Source organism: Bufo gargarizans, chromosome 9 (genome assembly GCF_014858855.1).
Source record: "Bufo gargarizans isolate SCDJY-AF-19 chromosome 9, ASM1485885v1, whole genome shotgun sequence".
Classification (NCBI taxonomy): Eukaryota; Metazoa; Chordata; class Amphibia; order Anura; family Bufonidae; genus Bufo; species Bufo gargarizans.
This window is the reverse complement of record NC_058088.1, coordinates 186,813,371-186,821,883: the sequence shown is the minus strand read 5'-3', so window position 1 is coordinate 186,821,883 and position 8,513 is coordinate 186,813,371.

The following is an 8,513-nucleotide window of genomic DNA, read 5'->3' as shown; positions in this document are numbered from 1 at the left end:
ACAAAAGACTTTGTGTACCTTATAAAAATATAGAAAATGGTGCATAATTTCAACAAAGGCGATATTAGTAAGTGCCATATAATCATCTTATATACACTTTGGTCAACTATAACCAGAAAGAGGATAACCCCTTTAACTTTTAATATATCATTAAAATACCCAAAAAGGAAGCAGAAGGTCGCCCGCCAGGGTGCAACACACTAGCCACAAATCTCTCAGTGGTGAATGACTACAATAACGCTATATTAGTGCCAAGAGAACTAGGAGGGAGCGAGGAGAAGGGAAAACTGGGTCTATTCCTCCTAGTAAACCCTCCTCTAGTAGTGCTCCACCTGGGGATCAACAAGCTGACCCTAAACAGGGCGATCCCACTGCGTGTCTACTTCCTCCTAGTATATCCCTAGGTGTCCCTACGCCGCGCCATTTGACTGCCCAGCTTCGTCGAGGAAGGGAGCAAGCCAGGGAATTAAACACCTAGCACAATAAAGTATACACTGAGAAAAGCTACATGAAGCAATCAAGCAGGTATATATAGTCCTGCCCAAGCACAAACATAGATATGCACATGATAGCAAGCAGTATATAGCTATATCCCAGTACCACTCTGCCCGACACGTTTCATTGGCATGAGGCCAACTCGTCAGGGGACTTGAATTAATAAAATACAGCAATGAAATAACAAAAAATATACAATAGATAAAGTCCAAAAAAACAAGTGAAACTTAGCTTAGCAACAACAGCACAGGCTCCATCTGGTCAATCTAATGGAGTACTTAGTCCTCATGGCACAGCCCTCTACTTTCTCTGAAGCTGATAGTCATCCAGCTGGGCTTGTGACGGCAGCGTATGGTGGCAGCCCAGCTGGATGACCATCAGCTTCAGAGAGAGTAGAGAGGGCTGTGCCATGAGGACCAAGTACTCCATTAGATTGACCAGATGGAGCCTCTGCTGTTGTTGCTAAGCTAAGTTTCACTTGTTTTTTTTCACTTTATCTATTGTTTATTTTTTATTTAATTGCTGTATTTTTTTAATTCAAGTCCCCTGATATTTTGATCAATTGGTTCAGTGTGGTGTCCCCAAATAATGTGGTCATGTGTGAGGCCTAAAGGGAGAACACCAGTATAAGCTGGAGAGAACCCAACAGAGTTCAGAGGGTTGTAGTTATCAGTCACTAAAGATCAGGGTGGAGCATGGTGGATGCCAGTAAATTTGCTGTTATGGAGAAGAAGGACAGGTCCATCGCAGGCAAAATAAGCTCTACGAAGGAAGAGAAACCCCACAAGGAAAAATTATGAAAAAAGGTTAGCAAGTGCTGGTACTCCTCAAGAAAGCCCCAAAAATAAGCAACACAGTAGACCCAACGAAGAGTGCGTCCACTAAACCTGCAAAGACAGACCATCCTCAACATCTCATGATGAAGCTGGGCTTACCAGCTGCCTTCCATATTCGTCTGTCCTTGGCGCAGGCACATATGGAAAGGTGATGGCCATCATATGAAGAGAGAAAGTGGCCATTAAAGTCCTACAGAAGCCTAAAGTAATAAGCTGTGGAGACAACTTGGTGGAACGCAGAGTTCTGGAAATGTCACACCGGTGCAAATGCCATGGCTATGAAGCTTTTCATACAACCAGTCAACAATAATGTGTCGTAAAGTTGGCAATAATGGAAAATCTTTATGACTACATCTGCAACAATCCATGGCATGGAGTCACCACAGCCATATATATGGCTGCAGAACTGGTGTGTGACTTAAAGTACCCACATACAAGGGGAACTATCCAGAAACATGAAGCCGGACGACATCACCTTAACTAACAATGGACCTGCAAAACAAATGGACTGTAAAGGGTTTACAAGACCAACTGAGGTTTATGAGGATCCTGGGATTTGGAGCACCAGAGATGATTATGGGTTGGATATATGACGAGGCGTGGTGGACTGGTTCACCTTTGGACTCACTGTCTACCTCATGATCGCAGTTTCTGCTTAATTCTTGATGGAAGTATCTTCAGAAATAATTCCCATAAAGTGAAGAAAGTTTTACCCTGATTTTCCATTTAGAGAATGGCGTTTACCCAGTCCATGTGAAACACAAAGGTTAATTTTTGAAGAAGAGGGTTAGGGCAGATCCACTCCTGAAAGATACTGTAGATCTACGTGCTATTGCCAAAATTATAAATAACATTTTTTTTGGCTGCTCTCGTACTGGAATATGTGGAGTGATCGATGTGCCTACTCCAGAGTCGAAGGGACAAAATTTAATGAGCCCTGGGAAAAGTTTCCACCTGTTTCCAGAAGGACTGGGGAGGTGACCCCTAAAGGCAATGGTATAAACCTGGTTCCATTGTGTTACATTTTCAGCATGAAGCTGTGGGGATTTGGGCCATCTAGATATTGAGAAAGGTCAAGCAACAGAGCCGCTGAGTTATAGTCTATATAAGGTTAGAAGAATTTAGGCCACCATTGTAATTTGGCATAGATTTTGGAGTGCGACTCTAGGGAGCTTGTTACTCCAAATAACTGCTCGATAAGTAGAGTTGATTAACTTTTTATCTTTTGGTTTTATATATATATTGTGAGAGAGTGACTGGAAAAGTAGTAGCAAATCGTTATATTTCCCCTAGGTTTCTTTCATATACCATGTACTATGCTACAGGAGGTGGATATCTCAACTAGGAAACTGGGTGAGATATCAGAAATCCAGGAAAAGCTGGTCTGCCTTAGCAAAACAGTTTGCTGAGGACTTTGGTAAATGGTGTTGTCGGGCCTGGATTTAATGGAATGAGGATGCAGGTTGGTAGTGGGGCTCCTCATTCCCTTCCTGTCCAGAACGGGTTTCATATAGAGCTCTCAGCCAGGTGATGGATCTCAGCTCGTTTCTGGGCTATAAAGGTTTGCACTATGAGCATGTCTGGGGGGGGACTGGTTGAACTGACTGGCTTTCACCATTGCTGCTGAAGTCTGCTAAAGCAACAAAAGGACACTGTGAGTTTATTTTGAATTGTGTCGTGTGGCTGGTAGTAGGCCGCCCGTATAGAAAGGGGCATTTTATGTTTAGTTAGTGCTCAGCCGAGCAGGAATTTATTTTGTATCTTTGCCTGAATGTAAAGGCCTTATATTTTGTTTGTGGACGAAAATAAAGAAAACAGGCAACCCCTGTGTGAACTGTGCCATTGTGTCACTGTCTCTGACTGCTGTGCCCCCCTACTAGTGAGCTAACCCCCACATATGGTGTCGGATGCGGGCACTTGGATCCAAAAATGCAGCCTTAAAGAGACAAACACCTAAAAAGTTTGTTGCACAGACCTGCCAGTTCACTTCACGTCTGGTGTAATGGAGGACTTTGGCAAACAGTTTGGACAAGCCATCCTTCAACAGCAACAGCTGATGTTGCAGCAGCAGCAAAACTTTGCACAGTCTGACAAACGACATCACCAGGCACAGGCCAGGCAGGATGAGATGAATCGCCAATTAATGGAGAAAATGGCGGTGCTGAGTGAGGCAATGGCGGCTTTGCGACTTACCGGTGAAAATGCTGCCGTGTCAGGAAGCCGGGGAGCGTTACCAACAGCACGGGCTGCGGTACAAAGTTCACTCCAAAAGATGGCGCCCACAGATGATGTGGAAACCTATCTCATGGTCTTTGAGAGAGTAGCAGAGCGTGAAAAGTTACCAGTCGACCAGTGGGCGGATGTGGTGGCGCCTTTCTTAACTGGGGAACCGCAGAAGGCCTACTACGATTTGGGTGAGCCAGATGCGAGAAATTATGCAAAACTTAAGGGTGAGGTACTGGCTCGACTTGGAGTAAACATGCATGTGCGTGCAGGCCGTGTGCACAACTGGACTTTCTCTGAGAGCTTGCCACCCCGTTCACAGATGCACGATCTGATCCATCTTGTGAGAAAATGGCTGCAGCCTGAGGAATGTACCCCAGGTCAAATTGTAGAGAGAGTTTTCCTGGATAAGTTCATCAGGTCAGTACCCCCCAAGATCCAGCGCTGGATTGGACAAGGAGGACCTACAACGGCTGACCAATTGGTGAGTCTCGTGGAGCAGTACAGTGCTACAGAGGACATACTCCAAGCGTCGTCCAGGTATGCCAGCCCCAGGGACAGCAGGTCCCCGAAGTCTACTGGTAAGACTGTACCAATTGCTAGAGATGTGAGAAATGCTTTAAGGGGAGATGGCTTAAAGGGGGAGCCAGCTGGGCCACGTTCCGCTGGGACCTGGAGGTCCAGGCCATGGTCCCAAAATGGGGAACAGTACCGTGTACAGTGCTGGCGGTGTCATGAATTTGGACATGTGGTTGCTAATTGCCCCCTCACAACTGAGCCAATGGATTGCAATATGTCCAGACGTATTTCTCTGTTTGCACAGCCCGTGTATTCTGCAGAAACTGTGTCTAAGTTAGAACCTCAAATGTGTACTGTGTCCATAGGAGGTTGTACAGCTGAGGCGCTGTTGGATTCTGGGAGCTTGGTGACCTTGGTACACGGCTCTCTGGTAAACCCTGGGACATACAGTGGACATACTGTTGGGGTACTATGCATACATGGAGAAACCAGAGAGTACCCAACTGCTCGGGTCACAATAGAAACTCCCTGTGGTGTTTCATGTCATGAAGTGGGTGTGGTTAAATCACTAATGCATAGTGTGATACTGGGAAGAGACTTTCCCCTGTTCTGGGACTTGTGGCAGAGAAGAAATGTAACCTGTGGAGAAAATCTGACTGATAATGTATGTATTGAGGTAACCCCTGAACCATATGACCCAGATTCTGAGGTTCCCACAGTAGGGGTGACCACTGACAAAGTTGATAATTTTCCTTTAGCCGTTCTAGCTGGTGATACTGAAGATGTGGGGGAGGTTCCTGATATGCCTAATTTAGAGGTGTCTCGTGACAATTTTGGGTCTGCTCAGCTCAGAGACCCCAGTTTGACACGATCAAGGGAAAATGTGAAGGTGGTAAATGGTGTACCACAGTATCCAGGTGCTGATGGTGAGTTTCCCCATATGGCTGTTAACCAGGATCTATTATACCGGGTAGATAAAATACGTGGGGTAATTGTTGAGCAACTGGTGGTGCCCCAACCATATCGCAGACTGGTATTGGATCTAGCACACAAGCATGTGCTGGGAGGTCATCTTGGGTCTGAAAAGACCAGAGAACGCATCCTCCAGCGTTTCTTTTGGCCAGGGATTTTTTCTGAGGTACAGAGGTTTTGTGAATCCTGCCCAGAGTGTCAACTAACCTCTCCTGTGTCACATTTTAGAAGTCCTCTGGTCCCCTTGCCAATTATAGAAGTACCATTTGAAAGGGTGGCCATGGATTTGGTAGGCCCTGTTGTAAAGTCTGCACGGGGACATCAACATATACTTGTGGTGTTAGATTACGCCACACGTTATCCTGAGGCAGTGCCTTTACGAAACACCTCTGCTAAGCTTATTGCCAAAGAGCTTTTTTACATGTTTTCTCGCACAGGCATACCAAAGGAGATCCTTACGGATCAGGGGACTCCTTTCATGTCCAAGGTCACTAAAGAAATGTGTAAGCTCTTGAAGATTAAACACCTGCGTACTTCCGTTTATCACCCTCAAACTGATGGCCTAGTTGAAAGATTTAACAAGACACTGAAGGGCATGTTAAAAAAAGTGGTTAGCAGGGATGGAAAGGACTGGGATTGTTTGTTACCTTATTTGATGTTTGCAGTTCGGGAAGTACCGCAGTCCTCAACAGGTTTCTCCCCATTTGAGCTCTTATATGGCAGACACCCACGTGGTCTCCTTGACATTGCTAAGGAAACTTGGGAACAAGAACCCACCCCTTACCGAAGTGTAATAGAGCATATTGCTCTCATGCAAGACAGAATAGCTGCTGTCATGCCCATCGTCAAAGAACACTTAGAGCAGGCTCAGAAGGCACAAAGTTGTGTCTACAACCGGTCAGCTAAAGTTAGAACCTTTAACCCTGGTGACCGAGTGTTGGTGCTAGTGCCCACTGTAGAAAGTAAATTCCTGGCTAAGTGGCAAGGGCCATACGAGGTAATAGAAAAAGTGGGAGAGGTAAATTATAAAGTTTACCAGCCTGGTAAAAGAAAGCCTGAACAGCTGTATCATATAAATTTGCTCAAACCCTGGAAGGACAGAGAGACTCTGTCAGCAGTGAGTTCCCCTTGCAGTGTTGCCCCAGAGTTGTCTGCAAATAAGATAAACAATTCTTGTAATAATACTGTAGGTGTGCATATTTCAGAATCCTTGTCCAAGTTTCAAATGCAGGAGACAAAAGAATTTGTCTCAAGAAACACTGATGTGTTCTCAGATTTGCCTGGGCGCACTTCAGTTATCAAACATGACATAGTCACTGAGCCACAGGTACGAGTTCACTTGAAACCATATAGGGTACCTGAAGCTCGGAGACAAGCTATATCTGAAGAAGTAAAAAAGATGTTAGAACTCGGGGTGATTGAAGAGTCACAAAGTGAGTGGTCCAATCCCATAGTCCTAATCCCAAAGCCAGATGGTACAGTGAGGTTCTGTAATGATTTCCGAAAATTAAATGAAGTGTCAAAGTTTGACGCATACCCAATGCCAAGAGTAGATGAATTAATTGAGAGACTTGGCCATGCAAGGTATTTCTCTACCCTTGACCTAACCAAGGGGTACTGGCAAGTGCCCCTTACTGACAGTGCTAAAGAAAAAACTGCTTTTGTTGTTCCAGAAGGCCTTTTTCAGTATGTCACCATGCCCTTCGGGTTACATGGGGCTCCAGCAACCTTCCAAAGGTTAATGGATGTCATCCTTAAACCTCATCGTAGATATGCTTCTGCTTATTTAGATGATATCATCATTTTTAGTGATGACTGGGAAAGTCATTTACCAAAAGTGCAGGCGGTGTTGGATTCCCTCCGGGCAGCCAGGTTAACAGCAAACCCTAAGAAGTGTGCTTTAGGTCTTGAGGAAGCACGTTATCTAGGGTATATAATTGGGAGAGGTGTAATAAAACCTCAAGTGAATAAGGTAGAAGCCATCCAAGATTGGCCCAGGCCCTTAACCAAAAAACAAGTGAGAGCCTTTTTGGGAATTGTAGGGTATTACCGTAGGTTTATCCCAAACTTTGCTAGTGTAGCAGTACCCTTGACAGACCTCACTAAGGGAAGTAAGTCGGCCATGGTAAAATGGAGCACAGAAGCTGAGAGTGCATTTCAGGAGTTAAAGTCGGCCCTTTGTAGACAACCAGTGTTGATGACCCCAGATTTCAAAAAGGTGTTTACTGTACAGACTGATGCCTCTGATGTTGGTTTAGGGGCAGTCCTGTCACAGGAGGTTGGGGGAGAAGAACACCCCGTGACATACTTGAGTAGAAAACTTACTCCTGCGGAGAAAAATTATAGTATTGTTGAACGGGAATGTCTGGCAATTAAATGGGCTCTAGAGGCTCTAAGATATTACTTGTTGGGTCGACAGTTCAGGTTGGTGACAGATCATTCCCCCCTTACATGGATGAGTCAGGCCAAGGAGAAAAACGCGAGAGTCACAAGGTGGTTTCTGACTTTACAAAACTTTAAATTTTTGGTTGAGCACAGGTCAGGAAAACTGCAAGGGAATGCCGATGCCCTATCCAGAACACACTGTTTGGTGAGTAAAAGTGTTCGGCCCCACAGGTTCGAACAAAGGGGGAGGGTATGTGAGAGAGTGACTGGAAAAGTAGTAGCAAATCGTTATATTTCCCCTAGGTTTCTTTCATATAGCATGTACTATGCTACAGGAGGTGGATATCTCAACTAGGAAACTGGGTGAGATATCAGAAATCCAGGAAAAGCTGGTCTGCCTTAGCAAAACAGTTTGCTGAGGACTTTGGTAAATGGTGTTGTCGGGCCTGGATTTAATGGAATGAGGATGCAGGTTGGTAGTGGGGCTCCTCATTCCCTTCCTGTCCAGAACGGGTTTCATATAGAGCTCTCAGCCAGGTGATGGATCTCAGCTCGTTTCTGGGCTATAAAGGTTTGCACTATGAGCATGTCTGGGGGGGGGACTGGTTGAACTGACTGGCTTTCACCATTGCTGCTGAAGTCTGCTAAAGCAACAAAAGGACACTGTGAGTTTATTTTGAATTGTGTCGTGTGGCTGGTAGTAGGCCGCCCGTATAGAAAGGGGCATTTTATGTTTAGTTAGTGCTCAGCCGAGCAGGAATTTATTTTGTATCTTTGCCTGAATGTAAAGGCCTTATATTTTGTTTGTGGACGAAAATAAAGAAAACAGGCAACCCCTGTGTGAACTGTGCCATTGTGTCACTGTCTCTGACTGCTGTGCCCCCCTACTAGTGAGCTAACCCCCACAATATATATATATATATATATATAGCGAAAGAGCCTGCATTAAATAGAGTAATTTCGGAAAGGCAACCATTTTTAAATTTGCTCTACCTGAATAAGAAAGTATTAGTGCAGTCAGTTGTCAGAGGTGGTCTTTTATGTTAGGCTACTTTCACATTAGCGTTTTTTGCGGATTCGACA